Below are 23,719 nucleotides of genomic sequence, written 5' to 3'. Positions count from 1 at the left end.
GAGCCTTGCACCTCCTTCCTGGTGGAATGACTGGAACTGATCAGCTGTCGGACACCCTCCGTCTCATAGGCGCTGCTCATGCGTGGTTGTTTACATCTTTGGGCGGGGTTTAGTGACATCTCTGAACAGTCACAGGGACTGTGTCTGTGATAAAATATCCACAGGAAACGTCTATCCTCAGGAGTTCTGGGAACCGGGGTGATGCAAAACTTTTTTTTCTGCGAGTATTAAAACCTCATGCATGAGGCGGAATCATTTCGAACATCTCAGTACTTGCGACATCATATCCCTTCAGCTATTTGTCGCACAACGATATCAGTGTTTGTTTAGATACATTCAGCGGCATACTGTTTGCAAAATATGTTGCGATAAGACTTAATAGCAAAGAAGTAATAAATTTGAACGTCTTATACAATGCGGCAGTTTTTCACGCATCTCAGTGTTTTTAACGTCATGTCTCCTAAACTATGACTGGACCATAATATAATTTTGCAGGTGCGTTTAGCGGCGTAGGAGTATACACCGAACGTTTATGGGAGAGGTCAGTTCGTGCACAAAATCCTGCACCGGTAGCACTTTCGTAATTATGGACGGCTATAGAGGCAGAATGGCTCAGTATTTCTGTAGGGAATTTCCAACGACTTGTAGAGTCCATGCCACTTCGACTTGTTGCACTAGGCCGGCAAAAAGGAGATCCGGCAGTATATTAGGAGGTATTCGATGGCTTTTGCCATCCGAGTGTACACTGGCGTGAGGTGCGGCATCAAACCAGTCTTCGCAGTAAGGAGCAAAACAACAACAACAACTACTACTACTACATATGTACTAAGATGGTATCTGTTCTTTCGGACATGTCGGTGACCATGCAGCTGGTTAGAATGAAATTACAATGAAATGAACACCCTTAGCTGCTTACAGGCGTTGACATACGTCAACGGGGACAGATGGAAATGTGTGCCCCGACCGGGACTCGAACCCGGGATCTCCTGCTTACATGGCAGACGCTCTACCCATCTGAGCCACCGAGGACACAGAGAATAGCGCGACTGCAGGCATTTATCTCCGGCACGCCTCCCGCGAAACCCACATTCTCAACGTATTGTCCCGCACTACATTCGTAGTGCCCCCGTCCATTATACTCATTACTCGCGGCGCGTTGCCGATTCCCGTAAGAGTTCGGGCACTGTTTGTACATTCGCACAGAAGAAGAAGATGGTCAAGTGGCCGGTGTAATTTCATTCTAACGAGACGCATGGTCACCGATGGTATCTGTTCTTTTGGACATGTCCGAAAGAACAGATACCATCTTAGTACATATATAGTTAAGGCTCACCGGCCACTTGACTATCTTCTTCTTCTGTGCGAATGCACAAACAGTGCCCGAACTCTTACGGGAATCGGCAACGCACCGCGAGTATAATGGGCGGGGGCACTACGAATGTAGTGCGGGACAATACGTTGAGAATGTGGGTTTCGCGGAAGGCGTGCCAGAGATAAATCCCTGCAGTCGCGCTATTCTCTGTGTCCTCGGTGGCTCAGATGGGTAGAGCGTCTGCCATGTAAACAGGAGATCCCGGGTTCGAGTCCCGGTCGGGGCACACATTTTCATCTGTCCCCGTTGACGTATGTCAACGCCTGTAAGCAGCTAAGGGTGTTCATTTCATTGTATTACTACTACTACTACTACTATACAAGCAACAACAAACATGAACATTATTTCATTGAAAGTATCTACTTTCATTAACTTCCCCATAACTTGTACAGTGAAGCACATCTATCCAGTGTGGCAACTATTAATTCGTTAAACGCCAGCACATCTGTCCCTCAGTCTCGGCTGTAAGGTCTTAACTGACTGTGAAAATTTTAGTGTGTGGAGGGGAAGGTTCAGTCCACTGTGAATGCTGATCGCAGTTCACGATGACGACAGACTGGTTACAGCGGCAGCGTCCTCGCCACGGAGCGGTAGCGACCTCCACGTCGGTCACGAGGCAGATCAGATGAAGTGGAGCTTTAGAGAGGCTGACAAGTGGATGTTGCCTAAATTGAGCGGCATTGTACGCCTGCGATACGGGTCGAGTTAAGCGCGGACGGCGGCTTGCGGGGCCGTACCACGCCAGCCGAGGCGAATAAGCTGGCTTATTGTCCCGCCCCGTTGCCAGGAGTACAGCACGGTGTCCTCCTTTCGTTATAGCGGTAAACGAGCACCTCCATTGGACGGACAACACACACAAGTATTCATTGACGATGGCGAGGATACGAATTAACGTGTGTAGATCACAGTATCTCGATATCCATTCAATTCTATATCAAGTATGAGAAAGAACATTACGCTCTCCTAGCAACAATTTATCGAGTACCAGACAAGCAGCACACCTTTTCTCCATTTTAACGTCAGCAAGGATAGAACACAAAGAAATTTTACTCATAATTGTAAATTTGCTGATTTTTAGGTCTCCTTACCTCCATCAGTAAATAGGGAACACTTATACGAGCAGTTGTTGATAATTCTTCTATTCCTAATGTTTCGTCCAACACTACATTGGATATCCTCAGAGGTATGGCTGGTTCTGCTGAGTCCTGCCGACTGACGAGTCGGGCGTCGGAGAGCGGCCTAAATACCGAGGAAAGTGGGCGTGGTCTAGCTTGCACACAGTAGCAGAGAGAAAACTAGTCAAAGATAAAAGTAACTATCTATAATAGTCCGTCATAGATAAAAATCACTTATCGATTCTGTAACGCCACTGCCCATATCTCGCTTAATTTCAATGCCTCTTCTTTTCTATTAAAATTATCTTCATGTTTATAAATTTCAATAACCTCCCTATACAGTAGTGGATAATAGTTCGTGGTAGCACTTAGAATTGTAGCTTCAGAAATCTTAACTACATGGTCACCTGACTCAAGTGCATGTTCCGCAACGGCCGATTTATCTATTTTTCCCAGTCGGAAAAGACTTTTATGCTCCTTTACCCTCGTATTGACACTTCTTTTCGTAGTACCAATATAGACCTTGCCACAAGTACATGGAATTTTATACACACCGCTAGATGATAATGGTGGCCTTCTATCTTCAACAGAACGAAGTACTTCTCCTATTATTCTGGTAAGTTTGAATACCGGTTTCACTTCATGTTTCAGCAAAATTTTGCCGATTCGATCTGTAACCTTACTAATGAAAGGTGAAGACACCGTGTTTTTCCATTGCTGAGTACCATCCTTGTCCTTTGGTCTGCTGTAATTAGGTCTTAAAACTCTATTAATTTCTTTGTTTGAGTACCCATTCTTTTCGAAGGCCGGTTTCAGATGATTCAGTTCCGTATCCAGATGTTCCGGCGTACAAATCCGTTTTGCCCTGGCTACTAAACTTTTGATTACACCTCTTTTTTTTGTGGGTGATGGCTGGAGTTCTTATGTAAGTATCTATCAGTGTGCTCTTCCGAAACACCTTATGTTTTAGACTGCCATGGGTCTGTCTCATGACTAACACATCGAGAAATGAAATAGCCTGGTCTTTTTCCACTTCAATGGTAAACTGAATTTTAGGGTTTATGCTATTAAGATAATCAAAAAATTCGTCTAAGGCTTTTTTGCCGTGTGTCCAAACCACGAATGTGTCGTCTACATAACGATACCAACAACATGGTTTCTTATTTGCTTCATTCAACGCTAATTGTTCAAATTTCTCCATGTAAAAATTGGCAATCGCAGGGCTCAACGGGTTACCCATGGCAACGTCAGTCCGCAGGACTCAGGAGGACCAGCCATACCTCTGAGGATGTCCAACGTAGTATTGGACGATACGTTTGGAATAGAAGAATTCCATGGAACACGGCCATATAACCCGGAAGAACTATCAACAACAGTACCATCCGGGCGTGAAAGCCTTCATTGTACGACTTATACGAGCACTTTGTTTTCCGTCTATCTGTCTGTCCTTGCTGTCTGTCTGTCCTTCCATCCAACTGTTAAAAACTCTTTTTCCCAGAAACGGGTAGAAGTATCACGTTGAAATTCATGTCACACACAAAGGTCTATGGTCACTTGGCTGTGTAAGACTTTGAAACTTCTACATGAGTGCAATCAAATATTTTGATACTCGCAAACTCACTCATCAAAATGTGTAGGGTACTTCCACTTGGACTAGAATAATGAAATTTGGTAAGAAGCAAGGTGTCGCAGTACAATCAACGGAAAAAGTTCGAAATTGTAAATGTGCAATTATATCACACGAAAAAAAATTGTCATTTGTTATCCGACGTCAAGCTTGAAACGGAGTGGCCGTGCGGTTCTAGACGCTACAGTCTGGAGCCGAGCGACCGCTACAGTCGCAAGTTCGAATCCTGCCTCGGGCATGGTTGTGTGTGATGCCCTTAGGTTAGTTAGGTTTAAGTAGTTCTAAGCTCTAGGCGACTGATGACCTTAGAAGTTAAGTCGCATAGTGCTCAGAGCCAATTGAACCAATAGTTCTGAAATCAAAACAATCAGTAATTCTAGTCCGCAAATGTTTGTTTCACATATAAGTTGAAACACCACATCTATGTGTAGTAATCTGCTTGGGCATCTACTGATGAATAAGTAACGAAATGCTGCACGTGAGCAGTAAAGTCATTCCTTACCTGATGTTTGACTTTTACCATTGCGGCCCAGTCAGCCCGAATGGAGAACTACCGACTATTGCGATAATGTTTGCTTGGCTCTTGCATGACTTTATATCACATTTATATTACTCAAATTAAAACAGTCTCAAAAATCTTGGAATCCCTAGAACCGATCTCATGCCAGTATCAATGCCGATAACAGGCAAAAATAATCTCGCTTCCTGTAATGGATACACAAGTAAGTTTGTACGAAACCCTCAGTGCGCGATCCCACTGGTACCTGGTCGGTTTTTGTAGTACACACATAAAAAAAAAAGTTTTGCATCATCTCGGTTCCGAGAGTTCCGGAATCTGTACATAAAACTGGAATAGAGATCAACATAAACATCATTTCCGCCTTTTTTATTGCTCATGAAATCAGGAGTGCTGTTGTCCACAACCGTTGCCTAAGAGACGCTGTTTTATGACACGGTGCTTCGCCATGCTGATCCAATCATCATCTGCAAATTGTTCCTCTACTGTCCATACCCTCCCGCGTCCAGCGTTTCCTAAATCGTGTGTGTGTGTGTGTGTGTGTGTGTGTGTGTGTGTGTTTGTCCATAGGATAATTTAGGTTAAGTAGTACGTAAGCTTAGAGACTGATGACCCTAGCAGTTAAGTCCCATAAGATTTCAAAACACACATTTGAACATTTTTGACAAACGTGAACCCTTGCGTCGTATTGCCACATAGTATAGCGTGATTCATCATTCGTTTCCAGTCTTCTACTATCCAGCTTCATCGCGCTTTCCAGCACCTCAAGTCTACGCATATGTGCTACTTACGAGGAGCTGCTCGATTACTGTATCACATTCTGCATCTACATGGATACTCTGCCTGGCAGAAGATTAATCGAACCACCTTCACAATAATTCTCTATTATTCCAATCTCGAACATTCCTGTTTAACTCCATACGTACAGTCACTGTGCTAGATGGACAGCTGGTAACTGAAGCTCGCAAGAGATTTCTTACACATATTTTTTGCTATTTTTTACAATAACCCTCTGAAATGCTGGATGATCCCTTTCCGTCACTACATGAAGACTGCCTGTTCTTGTTTTGATTGTGGTGGTTTTTCGCGTTTCCAAATCACAATTACACAAGTAATACTGACTTGGGCAAGAGTGTTAGAACTGTTGAAATGTCCCTAATGGATTTTTCACTCAGGTGACATCCAATGACTACCAGTTCACGATCGAAGTCACTGAGGTCAACAGTCCGACGTATTCCACAGTCGCAGCTTCTCTGCTGTCAGCACATTACTCCCCGCCTCCTTTTATACTGCCGGATCTGCCACTCTTGACATCTAAGGATAAATTCCGCATTGCTTAGGGGTGTCCGGATACTTTTGATTAAATGGTGTATCTGAAACCAACTACGACCAACGGATATAGCGGCATGTTCCACACGAGTCGTCGGCTTTGAGCACTGACATAGGAAACAAGCGCCAAGCCGGCCGTGGTGGCCGAGCCGTTCTAGGCGCTACAGTCTGGAACCGCGCACCGCTACGGTCCCAGTTTCGAATCCTGCCTCGGGCATGGTTGTGTGTGATCTCCTTAGGTTAGTTAGGTTTAAGTAGTCGTAAGTTCTAGGGGACGGATGACCTCAGAAGTTAAGTCCCATAGTGCTCAGAGCCATTTGAACCAAGCGACAAAAGCCCTAAACAATATGGCGACTACAACGTGATTTTACTAGCGATTTTTTTAATCAGAGTTAGCTACTGATCAGTCTGTCACCACAAACAGGTTTTTTTTTAGTACCATATTCGTTGGCTAAGCCAACTCGCAACCAAACTGTTACCTTCCAGCCTGACATATACCTCGGGCTAAGCTTCTGATCCTTGGGTCTCTACCACCAGTTTTTTTTTTCATCAATATTCATGCTCTTGCACCATTAACGTCACTTCACTGGCCAAAGCCGACAGCATATATCGCACATTCCTCTTGACCCCAACCAACCAAGGTAAAAGCGCGTTTATTACCTAAGTACTGCCTGCAGCAGTGGCCGAGCGGTTCTAGGCGCTTCAGTCTGGAAGCGCGCGACCGCTACGGTCGCAGGTTCAAAGACTGCCTCGGGCATGGGTGTGTGATGTCCTTATGTTGGTTAGGTTTAAGTGGTTCTAAGTTCAAAAATGTGTGTGAAATCTTATGGGGCTTAACTGCTAAGGTCATCAGTCCCTAAGCTTACACACTACTTAACCTAAATTATCCTAAAGACAAACACCCATGCCCGAGGGAGGACTCGAACCTCCGCCGGAACCAGCCGTACAGTCCATGACTGCAGCGACTTAGACCGCTCGGGGTTCTAAGTTATAGGGGACTGATGGCCTCAGATGTTAAGTGCTCAGAGCCATTTGAATCCTTTTTACCTCAGTATTACGAACAAAGGTAGCATCTCAGCTAGACACTCGCTCGTTTCAATGGCACAGAAATTACACCCAGACTGCCACCGTATTTTGAGTATCCCTACATTTATGCTCGTTCCCGTCAGGCTCGTAAACGATATGCTTGAAACTGAACTGAATTACGCGTGGTGAGATATCTGACGACCAAGTTAAGCGACATCAAATGAGGAGCGAGCTTATATTTTGCAGCGTTCTCCCCAAAGCGGTTTCCCTTTTTTTCACTTTTGGTCGTGGCAAGTAAGATTCGTACCAATAATGTGGTTTAAGATAAACCGAAGCGCGAGCACGAGCGTTTATGAGAAAGAAGATAACGGGCGTTCAACCAGAAATGAAAAACAAGTTGCCAAACTGTAAAACAGACCACAATGGTGGGGGGGTGGGGGTGGGAAGGGAGGTGAACTCGGTAAAGAGATATGGGGAGGGGGGGGGGGAGTGGAGGAGACATTGCAGCATCCAGAAATAACTGACAAACCGAAATGGGACGGCTGAACAGTGGAGGTGTCGGGGAAGTGGGTAGTAGGAGGCAGTGGGGGAGGGGGAGACGTGCAGCGTTTTCAATCACCGCCCGCAGTCCGTATTTATTCGCGCAAACGGGAAGAAGAGTGAGGGGGTGGGAGAAGGAGGCGGGACCGCGGGGGAGGAAAAAAGCGAGAGCGCTCCGAATCGCTGCCGACTTTATAACCGGTGTGCACGAGGGGAGGTCCGATCTGATAGCGCTTATCGGGGGGGCCCGGCGTTTATGTTCAGGAAATCGACCTTGTAAAATCGACAAATGTAGCCGCGCGAGGTGCGAGACAATAGATACGCAACCAGATTAGCGGACACACCCCGGCAGCCGCCCCTGCCGCCGCCGAAAAGCGTTCGATGCGTCCACACGCGCGCCGGGCTATTCGGAGAGCGCGGGCCGATAGCCGCGGCAACTGGAAAATCCTGAGAAGGCCTGTGGGCTCTACCGACCGCGTGAGGCGAAAACGGCCTCGAGTTCGGGGAATCAGCAACGTTGTGCCGTGTTAGGATCAGCGTATCGAGCGAAACGTGCGACCTACAGAAATAAATACTACGAAATGCCCAAGTTCCCAGGTTTGCAGCCAGGTTCATATTGACATTTATTTCGAAAAATTCCGTAGCAATTTTCGTCAGTTGTCGACCCCAGAATCCGTTGTTTGCTGTATTCACAAGAAGCTGACAACTGTGCGACATAACGATTGTTTTCCAGCGCTGTCAAAGAATGAAACAGATTAATATTTTTCACAACACCATCCTTGTGTAAAACATTCTCGGTTTACTCGACGCATCAAATCTGGGTAACATATTGATCTTTCCACGCAGTCCCTCATTGTCTTCATGAGGAAAAAGTGACTGTCGTGGTTCCGGTCGTCGTGACGGTTTGTAGCCAGCCCTTAGGGGTTCAAATGGCTCTGAGCACTACGGGACTTAACATCTGAGGTCATCAGTCCCCTACAACTTACAACTACTTAAACCTAACCAACCTAAGGACATCACACACATCCATGCCCGAAGCAGGATTCGAACCTGCGACCGTAGAGGTCGCGCGGTTCCAGACTGAAGTGCCTAGAACCGCACGGCCACTCCGGCCGGCACCCTTAGGGGGCTTTTGGCTGATCGGCGTACGTCATCTCTGTCATGACGACAACTACAACCTCTAGGAGGCTTCTTGCTTCGTTTAGTTGCAGTTTAAGCAGTTGTTGCTGTTCCCCATTCCGCATAATAGTTAATTTTAGATGACACGATTCAGGATTGATGTTCCACGTTTTTGTGAGTTTTCCACGCCTGGTTTAATCAGTAGAGAGGCCAGTATTCTATGTCATTTTTAACATCTTTCTTAACGTCATTAACAACTACTAACAACTACACTGAAGAGCAAAAGAAACTGATACACCATATAAGCCCCCCGCCCCCCCCATCCCCGAGCACGCAGGAATGCCTCAACACGACGTGGCATGGACTTGACTAATGCCTGAAGTAGTGCTGGAAGGAACTGACACCATGAATCCTGCACGGCTGCCCATAAATCCATAACAGCACTTTGCAAGGCATTCCAGATATGCTCAATAACGTTCACGTCTCGGAAGCTAAGTGGCCAGCGGAAGTGTTTAAAATCAGTAGAGTGTTCCTGCAGCTATTACGTCGCAATTCTGGAGATGTGGGGTGTCGCATAATCCTGCTGGAATTGCTTAAGTCCGTCGGAATGCACAATGGACATAAATGGATTCACGTGATAGGATGCTTACGTATGTGTCAGCCATCAGAGTTGTATCTAGACGTATCGGGGGTCTCATATCACTTCAACTGCACACGCCCCTCACCATTACAGAGCCTGCACCAGCTTGAACATTTCCCTGCAGACGTGCAGGGCCCATGGATTCACGAGGTTGTCTCCATACCCGTACACGTCCATACGATCGATACGATTTGAAACGAGACTCATTCGACCAGGCAACGTGTTTCCAGTCATCAACAGTCCAATGTCGGTGTTGACATGCCCAGGCGAGGGATAAAGCTTTGTGTCGTGCAGTCATGAAGGGTACACGAGTGGGCCTTCGGATCCGAAAGCCCATATCGAAGATGTTTCGTTGAATGGTTCGGACGCTGATACATGTTGATAGCACAGCATTGAAAAAAAAATGGCTCTGAGCACTATGGGACTTAACTTCTAAGGTCATCAGTACCCTAGAACTGAGAACTACTTAAACCTAACTAACCTAAGGACATCACACACATCCATGCCCGAGGCAGGATTCGAACCTGCGACCGTAGCAGTCGCGCGGTTCCAGACTGTAGCGCCTTTAACCGCTTGGCCACCCCGACCGGCCCAGCATTGAAATCTGTAGCAGTTTGCGTAAGGGCTGCATTTCTGTCATGTTGAACGATTCTCTTCAATCGTCGTTGACTTGATGTTTTAGCGGATTCCTGACATTCACGGTACATTCTGAAACTGTAGTACGGGAAAATCCCCTCTTCATCGCTACCTCGAGATGCTGTGTCCCATTGCTCGTGCGCCGACTATAGCACTGCGTTCAAACTCAGTTAAATCTTGCTAATCTGCATTGTAGCGGCAGTAACCGATCTAAAACTGCGCCATACACTTGTTGCCTTATATAGGCGTTGCCGACCGCAGCGCCGTAATCTGCCTGTTTACATATCTCTAATTCGCTTGCCTGTACCAGTTTCATTGGTGCTTCAGTGTATGATTATATCCTAACCAAAATTGTAAACTGCAGTTCCAGATATCAAAAACGAGGTAACAATACCCAACAAAAAAGGAAAGACGGGAAAAATGGTCCACTACCAATTGGCTATTGTCGGACAACATCGAGGGCAGCCAGAAGGTACCAAACTTGCGACTGCTCACGATGACTAAGAAACTAGCAAACATAGACTGGCCGTGCTACAAAGCAAATAGCTGCCGTAAAAGGACGAGCAGTCATATCACCAAACGCGGCTGGTATAACGACTGGGGTTAAATTATGGGGGCAACTGAGGGTTATTTATTCTTAGAGTACGTAACATAGTCAGCTAATTTTGTGTCAGTTTTTCACGTATATCCACGGACATAAACTAGTTATGAACTACAACAGTCCAATTTGAGCCTTGGATGGGAGCAAGAAATTTCAGTACATCGCTGGTGGCAACACATAATGAATCATTTCGTCGTCTTATTAACAAAACAACGCTCTTTAGGTATATCTCAAGCTGATTCAGCTGACTGCTTGAATTCTTCACACCTTTGCTCAGCATTTTTTATAGACCCTCCAATATACGACATACCACCATTCGCACGGCACGCTGTACACACCAGTTTTCCACAGACCTGAGCAAAACTGGAAGAACAAACCGCAAGGGCGTTGTAACGAAAGTATGCAGAAGTGGACACAACGTCCCATTAACTGCTCAATATCATTCACACAGTACATCTTGTTGCAATGAGTCATATTCTATAGAAGCGTCCCGCAATATGATTTTTTTGCATTGTTAGTTACTAATGGAATTCAATCAGTAGCAATATGCAACCATTAATTTCTGGCCATGGAAGCTAATGCCGGTAAATTCGGTGCGCATAGCTTGCTCTCGAACTTCCAACTGCATCGTTCGATAACCGATCCCAAGCGTCGGGCTTTGATGGGCAGCGCCTTCATCTCTGAGATATTGGAGCACTGCTCGCAGCAAAGAACGTACTCCCCTGCCCCTCCCCCCCCCCCCCCCCCCCAGCCCCTTTCTCCGTCACTCATCTCGTCTCTTTCATTTCAGACCCGTCAGTGCGTATCTTCGCTGTTGAAGTGCCTCGGATGAGCGCATGGAAGGCTTTGAACGGCTGCAACGAGTGTCTCGCACCCCCAGGGAAAGTTGGCGAGAGCTTTCGCATATCACGCTTTTCTTTAACCGGAAAGAATTATTGCACAGAAACGGTACTGTAGGATGATAACGCAATTTGTGACGTAACTTCGATATTTGCGGTTAAAAATCAAAGTGAATTTTCTTCTATAAATAGGTCTTTATTTCCAACCGTTTTTCGGTTAATTACTCTTCATCAGGAAACAACTGGTTAGCACCACAAAAGATGCTAGTGTCTAGGAAACCTTTGGACGTTAACCATATAAAAAGCAGACTTCAGAAACAGTGATATTATCTCCACTGTGTTGTTGTTGTTGTTGTTGTTGTGGACTTCGGTCCTAAGATTTGTTTGATGCAGCTGCCCACGCTACTCTATGGTTCAAATGGCTCTGAGAACTATGGGACTTAATTTCTGAGGTCATCGGTCCCCTAGAACTTAGAACTACTTAAACCTAACTAACCTAAGGACATCACACACATCCATGCCCGAGGCATGATTCGAACCTGCGACCGTAGCGGTCGCGCGGTTCCAGACTGTAGCGCCTAGAACCGGTCGGCCACCCCGGCCGGCACGCTACTCTATCCTGTGCAAGCCTCTTCATCACCGAATAACTAATACACCCTACATCATTCAGAATCTGTTTACTGTATTCATCTCTTGCTCTCCCTGTACAGCTGTTACCCATCATCACTTCCCTCACATACTAAATTGGTGATCCCGTGGTGTCTCAGAATGAGTTCTATTAACGGTACCTTCTTTATTTATACCAAAAATTTCTTTTCTTTCTTTTCTCTTCAGTGCCTCCTTATTAGTTACGTATCTTCAGCATTTTTCTGTAGCACCACATTTCAAAAGCTTCTATTCTCTTCTTGTGTAAGCTTTTTTTTTTCGTTCACGTCTCACTTCCATGCATGGCTACACTCTAGACAAATATCTTCAGAAAACACTTCCTATCACTTAAAGCTAAATTCGATGGTAACAAAATTCTATTCTTCATCAACGCTTTTATTGCCACTGTCACTTTAGATTTTATATAGTCTCTGCATCGGCCATCACCAGTTAGTTTTCTGCCTAAACAGCAAAAATAATCTACTACTTTTAGTGTCTCGTTTCCAAACCGATTCCCTCAGAACCATCTGATTTAATTCAACTACATTTCATTATCCTTGTTTTGCTTTTGTCGGTGTTCATCTTCTATACTCCTTTCAAGACACTATCCATTCCATTCAATTTCTCTTCCAAGCCCTTTGCTGACTCTGAAAGAATTACAATATCATCGGCAAACCTCAAAGTTTTTTTTTTTCTTTTATCTGAACTGTAATTCCTTCTCCAAATTTTTCTTTGATTTCCTTTACTGCTTGCTCAATGTACAGATTGAATAACGTCGGGGATAGACTACAACACTGTCTCACTCCATTTTCAACCACTGCTTCCCTTTCATACCCCTCAACTCATTTTACCCCTGCTATCTTCAGGATTTCGAAGACAATATTCAGATAACATGGCCAAATCTTTCTCTATGTCTATAAATGCTATAAACGTAGGTTTGCCTTTTCTTAACCTATTTTCTATGGGAAATCGTCTGGTCAGTATTGCCTCGCGTGTTCGTACATTTCTCCGGAAACCTGTTCTTCCCCGAGGTCGGATTCCACCAGTTTTTCCATTCTTTTGCAAAGAATTCGTATTAGTATTTTGCAACCATGACTTATTAAAGTGATAGTTCGTAATATTCACACCTGAAACCTCCGGTTCCCTCTGGAATGGGAATTATTTCATTCTTGTTAAAGGGTGACGGTATTTCGCCTGTCTCATAAATCTCGCTCACCTGATGGAATTGTTTTGTCATGGCTGGATTTCGTAAGGCTATCAGTAGCGCTGAGGGAATGTCGTCTACTCCTGGGACCTTGCTTCGATTTAGGTCTTGCGAATTCTTTTCGCACTATAATATCTCCCATCTCATCTTCGTCCTCTTCCCTTTCTGTAACATTACCTTCATCTCCCTTGTATAGCCCCTCTACATACTCCTTCCATCTTTCAGATTTTCTGTTCCTTGCTTAGTACCAGTTTTCCATCTGAGATCTTGGTTTTCATACAGTTGCTTCTATTTCGTCCAAAGACCTCTTTAATTTTCCTGCAAGCAGTATCTATCTTTCCCCTCGTAAGACATGCTTCTATATCCTTACATTGTGTATCTCCATTGTAGATGATTTATATTGGCGGTTTACGTAAATACGACGTGGAATCATACGCCTATTGAACTTAATATGTTTTGTTGTACCATTAACTAATTTTCGAGCCACTGCAGGTTCATCCTCATGGGGAAGTGTTACAGGAATATTATTTTCTAGACTATGTGCAGCTAGACATTAGGGTCTTGACGCTAGCGGAAATAACGGAAATTTATTGGTAAGTTAACGAAATGTTTACGAAACTAAAAGATCGTTTTGTTTTAGGATACTTACACTGCATTGCCTCGCGCTGTCCACGACAGATCCATTCTGATAATGTGCACTTTAGCTGCACGCCTCTCCAGCTTATTCTCTTTATATTATCAAATGAGCTTCCGCCATCTAATTGGGAAGAATTGAGGCTTCAACCTCCACACTATCATCCTGGTTTAGATATCTCGTCGTTTCTCTAAATCACTTCAGGCAAATGCTGGGATGGTTCCAACTATAAGGCCGTAGCCGACTACACGTCCAACTCTAGCTATTCTCACTGGTATGCCTGAATTACGTGTTTTGTTATTATTAAACTGTAACATCATAAACTGGGTGTTGAGTGACGTCCTTAGGTTAGTTAGGTTTAAGTATTTCTAAGTTCTAGGGGACTGATGACCATAGATGTTACGTCCCATAGTGCTCAGAGCCATTTTGTAACATCATAACATGTTCCAGTACCCATGTAAAATGATCCATGGATGAATAAAATTACTACCGTTACTAATACTACTACTACTACTACTACTACTACTGCGTGATGGAAATTTAGGTCCCTCTAACCTGGACACTATTGCATCAGAGTACCCATGATTTACGGAGATATTGTATACAACTGGTCAATAAAGATTTCATCTTACTATTTTGTGACTTACGACGTTAAATTCTCCCACGTAAGACTTGAAAGTTCGTGTAATATTTTTTTCAAAATGATTTCCAGGACGTCTGATGTCTTTATAAATGGACTGTAAGTTTGGAACGTATCCATAAGAGCTGACATATTTAACTTGAGCGCAGCGTGTACAGGCTTTTGTTGTAAGCACTGCGGCTACTTCATACAACGCCATTGCTCAACTCGGGTCACCTCAGCAGAACCGGTTTTCCAGACAAGACAAGCGCAGTGCTAGAACCGGCTGTGTTTCTAGGTCACCCGGCAGTCGTTGCTTTGTGCGAGGGCACTTGCACGGAGAAAGTCAGCTGCGCCGGTGACGTCGCCACGAAAAATAAACTCACGTCCACCTGGCTGTACGTTGACGAACAACCACGAATCCGCAGCTGGAAGTCCTACATGGAAACCACGCCTGTTAAAACACACAGTAAATATTTTTTCCTTGATGTTCGGGTCCGCAAACCCAATATATCGTCTACATAATGAACCCATTTAACCACCGTAGGCTGTTTTAATCCTTTAATGCACCATGCATATAAATTGCATTACTGGTCAAATGGCTCTGAGCACTATGGGACTTAACATCTATGGTCATCAGTCCCCTAAAACCTACTTAAACCTAACTAAACTAAGAACAGCACACAACACCCAGTCATCACGAGGCAGAGAAGCATTACTGGTCAGTGTCGGCCTTAGATCATTATCAAATAAATGATATTGGTGATGTGTGTGTCACATTTAACAATTTTGTTCGATGTTGTGTGCGGACAGACACGTTCCCACACATATACATGTTGAATGTCACAGATGTTGTCTTGCACGCACCAATCAGCTTACAACACTTCATACACTACTGGCCATTGAAATTGCTACACAAGAAGAAATGCAGATGATAAACGGGTATTCATTGGACAAATATATTATACTAGAACTGACATGCGATTACATTTTCACGCAATTTGGGTGCATAGATCCTGAGAAATCAGTATCCAGAACAACCACCTCTGGCCGTAATAACGGCCTTGATACGCCTTTGCATTGAGTCAAACAGGGCTTGGATGGCGTGAACAGGTACAGCTGCCCATGCAGCTTCAACACGATACCACAGTTCATCAAAGAGTAGTGACTGGCGTATTGTGACGAGCCAGTTGCTCATCCACCATTGACCAGACGTTTTCGATTGGTGAGAGATTTGGAGAATGTGCTGGCCAGGGCAGCAGTCGAACATTTTCTGTATCCAGAAAGGCCCGTACAGAACTTGCAACATGCGGTCGTGCATTATCCCGCTGAAATGTAGGGTTTCGCAGGGATTGAATGAAAGATAGAGCCACGGGTCGTAACACATCTGAAATGCAACGTCCACTGTTCAAAGTGCCGCCAATGTGAACAAGAGGTGACCGAGACGCCGGGTGATACGACAGTATGGCGATGACGGATACACACTTCCAATGTGCGTTCACCGCGATGTCGCGAAACACGGATGCGACCATCATGATGCTGTAAACAGAACCTGGATTCATCCGAAAAAAATGACGTTTTGCCATTCGTGCACCCAGGTTCGTCGTTGAGTACACCATCGCAGGCGCTCCTGTCTGTGATGCGGCTTCAAGGGTAACCGCAGCCATGGTCTCCGAGCTGATAGTCAATGCTGCTGCAAACGTCGTCGAACTGTTCGTGCAGATGGTTGTCGTCTTGCAAACATCCCCATCTGTTGACTCAAGGATCGAGACGTGGTTGCACGATCCGTTACAGCCATACGGATAAGATGCCTGTCATCTCGACTGCTAGTGATACGAGGCCGTTGGGATCCAGCACGGCGTTCCGTATTACCCACCGATTCTATATTCTGCTAACAGTCATTGAATCTCGTCCAATGCGAGCAGAAATGTCGCGATACGATAAACCGCAATGGCGATAGGCCACAATCCGACGTTTACTAAAGTCGGAAACGTAATGGTACGCATTTCTCCTCCTTAGACGAGGCATCACAACAACGTTTCACCAAGAAACGCCGGACAACTGCTGTTTGTGTATGAGAAATCGGTTGGAAACTTTCCTCATGTCAGCACGTTGTAGGTGTCGCCACCGGCGCCAACCTTGTGTGAATGCTCTGAAAAGCTAATCATTTGCATATCACAGCATCTTCTTCCTGTCGGTTAAATTTCGCGTCTGTAGCACGTCGTCTTCGTGCTGTAGAAATTTTAATGGCCAGTAGTGTAAATGCAAAGGTCTTACTAACAGGTAGCGTTTTGAGTTATGTGTATTAGTGCGGTAAAATTGCACGGTACAGTGCTAAACGAATGTGCAAGGGCTACTAAGCTACCTGTTCGTTTTGGCTACATCAGGGGAAGATTTTGATGGCTCGGGAGGCTCGGTGCAGCATTTCGGAAACTGCACGACTTATTGGAGACGGGGCGAAACCGAGGTGAGTAACCACGTCCAGACGTCGTAGGGCCTGTCATTACAGATGTCGGTCGCCGTAGGCTGGGTAGACCAATGATGAGGTCCCATACCCCGAGCAGCGTAGCGAACGATGCGGGAGACCCGCACCGCCGTCTAGGCAAGGTCCTAGCGGAGGTGGTTTGCCACTGTCTTCCTCCGGCTGTAATGGGAATGAACGATGATGAAGACGACACAACACCCAGTCATCTCGAGGCAGGAAAAATCATTGACCCCGCCGGGAATCGAACACGGGACCCGTACGCGGGAAGCGAGAACGCTACCGCAAGACCACGGGCTGCCGACATGAGGCGAATTGTGGCGGAACTATCTTCCGACTAAAATGCTGGGCAGTGTACAAACATTGCACCGAATACTAACGATGGGCCTCCGCAGCTGACAACCCATGCTCGTGCGAATGTTAACACTACGACATTGGTAACTACAATTCAATTGGGTACGTGGCCGTTGGTACAGTGGCACAGTGTTGCATGGTCTGATGAATAGCCATATCTTCTTCGTCATGCCAATGGGACGGCGCGAATCTGTCTCTTCCAGCAGAACAACTCCTTGACACATCTACTGCGGACGGAAACAAGCTACGGCGGTTCCATTATGGTCTGGGGAACATTCACATGGGCGTCCATGGGTCCAATGGAGCGAGTGCAAGGTACCATGACGGCCAAGTAGTATCGTACATTGGTTGCAAACCACCTACACCCCTCCATGACGATCATGTTTCGCGACGGCATTTTTCAACAAGATAACGCGTCGTGTCACAAGGCCAGGAGTGTGGTGGACTGGTTTAAGGAACACAGTTACGAGTTCCGATTCATGTGCTGGCCGCCCGACTCGCCAGATCTGAACCCAATCGAGCACATCTGGGATGTGATTGAATGTGACGTCAGAGTTCATCGACGCCTCCCTGGAATTCACGGGAATTAGGTGAAGTGTGTGTGGAGATGTGGTGCCATCTTCTCCAGCGACGTACCAAGGATTCGTTGCTTCCATGCCACGACGCGTCGCCGCTGCTGTCCATGTCAAAGATGGACATAGCGGCTCTTAGGTAGACGGTCTTAATGTTCTGGCTGATCACTGTCAGAGTTAGCAGATATGCACCTCGTTTATGGGTGCACCTTTTCCAACGGTGTGGAAAGGCGGCACAACGGCGCTATGATCAACTGTTACCGCAGCAACGGCAAAGAGCATCACAGTACTTTTCCATCTGCAACTTTCAGATCTCTTCATCACTAAACCTATCCACGCCGTTGTGTATCACTGTTAAAGTACAGAAAAAACTCTCGGAAAAACAAACGCGTACAGAACCGATAGTACTGAATGTAAGCCACAGGATGAAGGCTAAAGCGGTCATTGTCGATGTCGACAGCAAGCACCGAGAGTGAACGTAACAAGTTTTTTTTCCGGACAAGACACACATCACGTACTGTCGACATTTGCGCTTCTGGGCAAAAATTTCTAGTTCAAATGTGCGTAAAATTAAACAAAATGCATATAAAAACTTCCTGGCAGATTAAAAGTATATGCCGGGCCGGGACTCGAACCTGGGACATTGAAATCAGCGCTACATAGAGAAAATTGATTCTGGTAACCATAACATAGCCTGGGGCTAAGCCTCTTCTCTGCAGTATCCTTTCTTCGAGGGGTTCTGGTCCCGCAAGAACTCCTTTGAAGTTTGCAACGTAGGAAAAGACGTACTGCCGGAAGCAACATTCATCTTGAGACTGAAGCTTACTCTTGTGTCCGTGTTCGCTTGCAGATAAATTTGTTTTCGGATAGGTTCCACCTTTAACAAGCATAATTTTTTGTTCCTTTCTACCCAGACATACTTCGCTGACGTTACAGAATCTTCAATAGGTTTTTCACTTGCTTTCTGCAAATAACAGACAAAATTGCTTTTTCACTGTCCGTACATCTCTCTCTCTCTCTCTCTCTCTCTCTCTCTCTCTCTCTCTCTCTCTCTCTCACACCCCACACCAACTTACAAGTTTCAAAAAGGCGCACACACTGCTGCACAGCGAAAATTCATATAGGAAATGAATTTAGTTTCTAACGATCCACCGGAGACCACCGCTCCCTTGTACTAAAATACTCAGAAGGGAATACCGCAATCTACAGGAAAACGTGTCCGGATACTTTTGATCACATAGTGTACGTACCGGTGCGTTGGGAGCTCTGTATTCGACATGGCTACGGTCAAGTGGTTAGCGTTCAAGCTCCGTAACCGTTAGATCGCTGTAGCGAGTTCTGCTCATTTTCGTTAAATATATATTTTTTCAACATCGTTCATATTATTTCATAAACATGGCATTTAAAGGACAACGTAATAAAAAACCACGCATATTTGCATGAGCGTTTATTGAATTTGCAATGTTATTTGGCTGTTCACCAACTGCGATTATTTCAACAAATATTATATTTACAAGTGTCGACAAGAAACGATAAAACGCGTAAAGTTTTACTGAAAATTTATGCCTGTCGTGATTAGCGAATAATGTCTGTTTTTTCGAGAAGGCTATAGCAGCATACGGGCGCATCTTTTGATGTTTGGTTTGTGGGGCGCTCAATTGCGCGGTCATCAGAACCCGTACAAAGTTCCAATTTTTCCACAATCCAATTTTTAAACAGTCCAATCTAGCCATTGTCTCGGATGATGATGACGATGATGAATTGATACCGACAACACAAACATTCAGTCCCCGTTCGGAGAAAAGGACGCATCTTCTAATCGTCGCCCGCATCTCGTGGTCGTGCGGTAGCGTTCTCGCTTCCCACGCCCGGGTTCCCGGGTTCCATTCCCGGCGGGGTCAGGGATTTTCTCTGCCTCGTGATGGCTGGGTGTTGTGTGCTGTCCTTAGGTTAGTTAGGTTTAATTAGTTCTAAGTTCTAGGCGACTGATGACCTCAGCAGTTGAGTCGCATAGTGCTCAGAGCCATTTGAACCATTTCTAATCGTCGTTTTGCAACTGCATTATGCTTTGAATCTTAATGACATTCATCATCCGCAGAAGTCGAAGAACAGGAAGTCACTTCCACTTTTGCAGTCAATAATGTACATTCTGTGATTTTCAAAAAATTCGAAAGCACACCATTTTTTCTCGAAAGCACATCCTACGATTATTTGTAAATTAACTTTATATTCTGGCATACTTTAACTCACCGCATTATTGAATATAGTTACTTCCACCTTTATTTATCGTGTCTGACTTGGGCTTTCCAACCCTATCCCTCATCCCTGGAACCTGTGTCAGGAGGTCGAAGCGTCCAGGTGCAAAACATTTCCGGGTACCTCAACCGATTGTAACATCTGGCTCGGTAGTTGCGCAGTCAGCACGACGGACTGCTGAGCGAAGAGGATCGAGTTCGATTCCCGTCCGGATCGGAAATTTTCTCCGCTCGAGGCCTGGGTGTTGCCTTCACGTTTGTAGCGTCATAATTGACATTGCACTATTGGGATTTCACTACGGGCACGTCCTGAAAGCCAATAAATTGGAAAGACATACATAATCAGGAAAAACTTCGTTTGGTCATTTACTTGTTGATAACTACAAATAAAATCTTTTTGTAATAGTTAAAATTAATAAACAGCGATACATCCCTCGAAATTCAATAAAAGTTCATTTAAATACAGATGTTTTTTCATAGCATTAAATAATATCTCCAGTTGAAAGGTCTCTGTTGGATTCCTTTCATGTTTGATTTCTTAAATCTGTTGTCATTTATGGAATAAATTCCTCTTCTAAATTTACTGTGGCGTTTCTGACTATCTGGGTGGAGACTGAGTAGTGGAACGTGTTACCTTTACACGTAAACAAGAACGATCTGTCACACTACTACACTTTAAAACACAGTTTATATGTAATTCATGTCACACAGTCTCATACGGAACCTACATCCGCTTTCTTTTATATACTGTATATGATAAGATACTGTCATCCCCCTTCCCTTCTGTGTGAGAGTATGAATGAGCAAATGTATTTGTAGTTGCATGCTTGAGGGTAGCAGACAAGCCTGTCTGCTAGAGAACAGTAGGACCAACGTCGGAACAGGTAGCTACGCTTCCTAAAAGCAAAGAGGATTCTATCCTTAGTATGGTTCTGTCCGTCCGTTGTCATGTTGGTATAGGAAGCTGCCCCTCTGGCCCCTTCCGTTTGTCTTTGTGAGCCACCCTCAGGAAACACGCTGGGTAGTAAGGCAGTTGCTGTGGGACCGTGGCGAGCGTCTGAAGTGGTAAGATCTCCGGCTAAGCGCGTGTCTGCTAAGTCCGTAGGACAATGGATTTGTTAAGTTCAGCGTAACTGAAAATTTAATCATCTTTATTTCGGGTTTAGCTCTAAAATATCTAAGGTTATCTTAAATTGCAGCGTAGTGTAATTCTCGTGTGAAGTTCATATTATTTTCCGGTTGTTGCTTTGTTACTACTTTGTGAGTAAAGTGGAACCACGTGTTGATCAGTAACTCTAACTAGGTTCATCAATCTTAAATGTGAATGCTTGTGTGATTATAACGTCTCGTCTTGACAATATTTTACAATATAGCAACTTTTCTTTATGCTTTTCTTTATGTTCAACCCACGTGGAGTGTACTTTGCGAGACCAGTACCACGTGTTTATATAACTGTTTGACCCATCAGGTTAATAGTAAGACGTTAGTAACCAGTTCAAGGTTTTGTTTTTGTCAATTGCTTTTCGATCTAATGTATTTTAATTATCAAAATTATTGTGGAGGTGTACGCTTTGTGTAAACCAAGTTGACCACGTGGAGCATGTGGTGTAATCATCAAAGTAGCCCTCAGCTATTCTTTTTGCGAAGACTTCACAAAGAGTTAATATGAATTTAGTATACCAGTGTGTGGTAATTACATGACGGACAGGATTGTGGTATGAACGTAAATTATTTGGGTAAAAAACTGAATCTGTTGGTTGTGGTTAATTTCTTCTTGCTTATGTTTCAACGTTCTTTGGGTCTTGTTTTGTGAATGCAGTGTTGAATGCAGTCTCCCAATCTTGGCTCCATATTTGATGTGTTCCGTAAGATTAAAATCTCACATTTTTACAATCCTTAAACAAGGCACCAGCTCAGTTATAACTCACGTATAATATGCTGAAATTTCAATGAACGATCATAAAATAAATTTCCAAATATAAACTGATTTCTTTCTTTTTATTTAAATTCTCTTTTTATATATATATATATATATATATATATATATATATATATATATTACCGGTTTTGTATGACTATCAAAAGATTATCATTAATGTTAGTCTGCTTGGTAAACCTAGACTAAATATCTGATGAAACAGTTGCCCAGTAATCCACGGTTAACTTCTTCCCAGACAGCTCACAGCTTTTAACCCGCTTTTATTCTACTATTAGCACCCGATTACAGCATAGCAAATTCATGTAGCAACATTACACAGTGGTAAAAAAAAAATGACATTAAAAAAATTAATTTGAGCGGAACTTGGGCTAGCGATTACGGGGCTTGAACGTTATCCACTTTTTTGATTTATTTTGTTCAACATTGTTTCTGCCCGTAGTCTGGGCGGACGTCATTCACTGAAGAGCCAGAGAAACTCGTACACTTGCCTAATATAGTGTTGGGCCACCGCGAGCAAGCTGAAGGGCCGCGACACGACGTGGCATAGACTCGACTAATGTCCGCAGAAGTGCTGCAGGGAACTAACAGCAAGAATCCACCAAGGCTGTCCACAAATCCGTAACAGTACGAGGGGGTGAAGACCTCTTCTGAATAGCACGTTGCAAGGCATCCCAGATATGCTCGGTAACGTTCATGTCTGGGGAGGTTGGTGGCCAGCGGAAGTGTTTAAATTCAGAAGAGTGTTCCTGGAGCCACTCTGTAGCAATTCTGGACGTGTGGGGTGTCGCATTGTCCTACTGGAATTGCCCCAAGTCCGTCGGAATGCACAATGGACATGAATAGATGCAGGTGATCAGACAGGATGGTTACGTACGTGTCACCTGGCAGAGTCGTATCTAGACGTATCAGGTGTCCCGTATCACTCCAACTGCACACGCCCCACACCATTACAGAGCCTCCACCAAATTGAACAGTCCCCTGCTGACATGCAGAGTCCATGGATTCATAAGGTTGTCTCCATACCCGTATACATCCATCGCTCGATACAATTTGAAACGAGACTCGTCCGACCAATTAATATACAGGGTGATTCAAAAAGAATACCACAACTTTAAAAATGTGTATTTAATGAAAGAAACATAATATAACCTTCCGTTATACATCATTACAAAGAGTATTTAAAAAGGTTTTTTCTCACTCAAAAACAAGTTCAGAGATGTTCAATATGGCCCCCTCCAGACACTCGAGCAATATCAACCCGATACTCCAACTCGTTCCACACTCTCTGTAGCATATCAGGCGTAACAGTTTGGATAGCTGCTGTTATTTCTCGTTTCAAATCATCAATGGTGGCTGGGAGAGGTGGCCGAAACACCATATCTTTAACATACCCCATAAGAAAAAATGGCAGGGGGTAAGATCAGGGCTTCTTGGAGGCCAGTGATGAAGTGCTCTGTCACGGGCTGCCTGGCGGCCGATCCATCGCCTCGGGTAGTTGACGATAAGGTTTCATAACTAACCTTTTTCGTAGGACTCTCCATACAGTTGATTGTGGAATTTGCAGCTCTCTGCTAGCTCTGCGAGTCGATTTTCCTGGGCTGCGAACAAATGCTTGCTGGATGCGTGCTACATTTTCATCACTCGTTCTCGGCCG

The 23,719-nt window shown here is 44.7% G+C and overlaps 1 non-coding gene across 1 annotated transcript; it reads right to left on the bottom strand.

Moving 5' to 3' along the window:
- Positions 1-955: 955 nt before the first annotated feature.
- Positions 956-1,029, bottom strand: Trnat-ugu (transfer RNA threonine (anticodon UGU)). Its single transcript has one exon. It is a non-coding gene; the product is annotated as a tRNA-Thr (tRNA).
- Between the last annotated feature and the right edge of the window lie 22,690 nt (positions 1,030-23,719).

Source organism: Schistocerca serialis, chromosome 9, assembly GCF_023864345.2.
Source record: "Schistocerca serialis cubense isolate TAMUIC-IGC-003099 chromosome 9, iqSchSeri2.2, whole genome shotgun sequence".
In the NCBI taxonomy this organism is placed as follows: Eukaryota; Metazoa; Arthropoda; class Insecta; order Orthoptera; family Acrididae; genus Schistocerca; species Schistocerca serialis.
The sequence above is the reverse complement of the archived record's forward strand: the minus strand, read 5'-3'. Positions and strand labels throughout refer to the sequence as shown.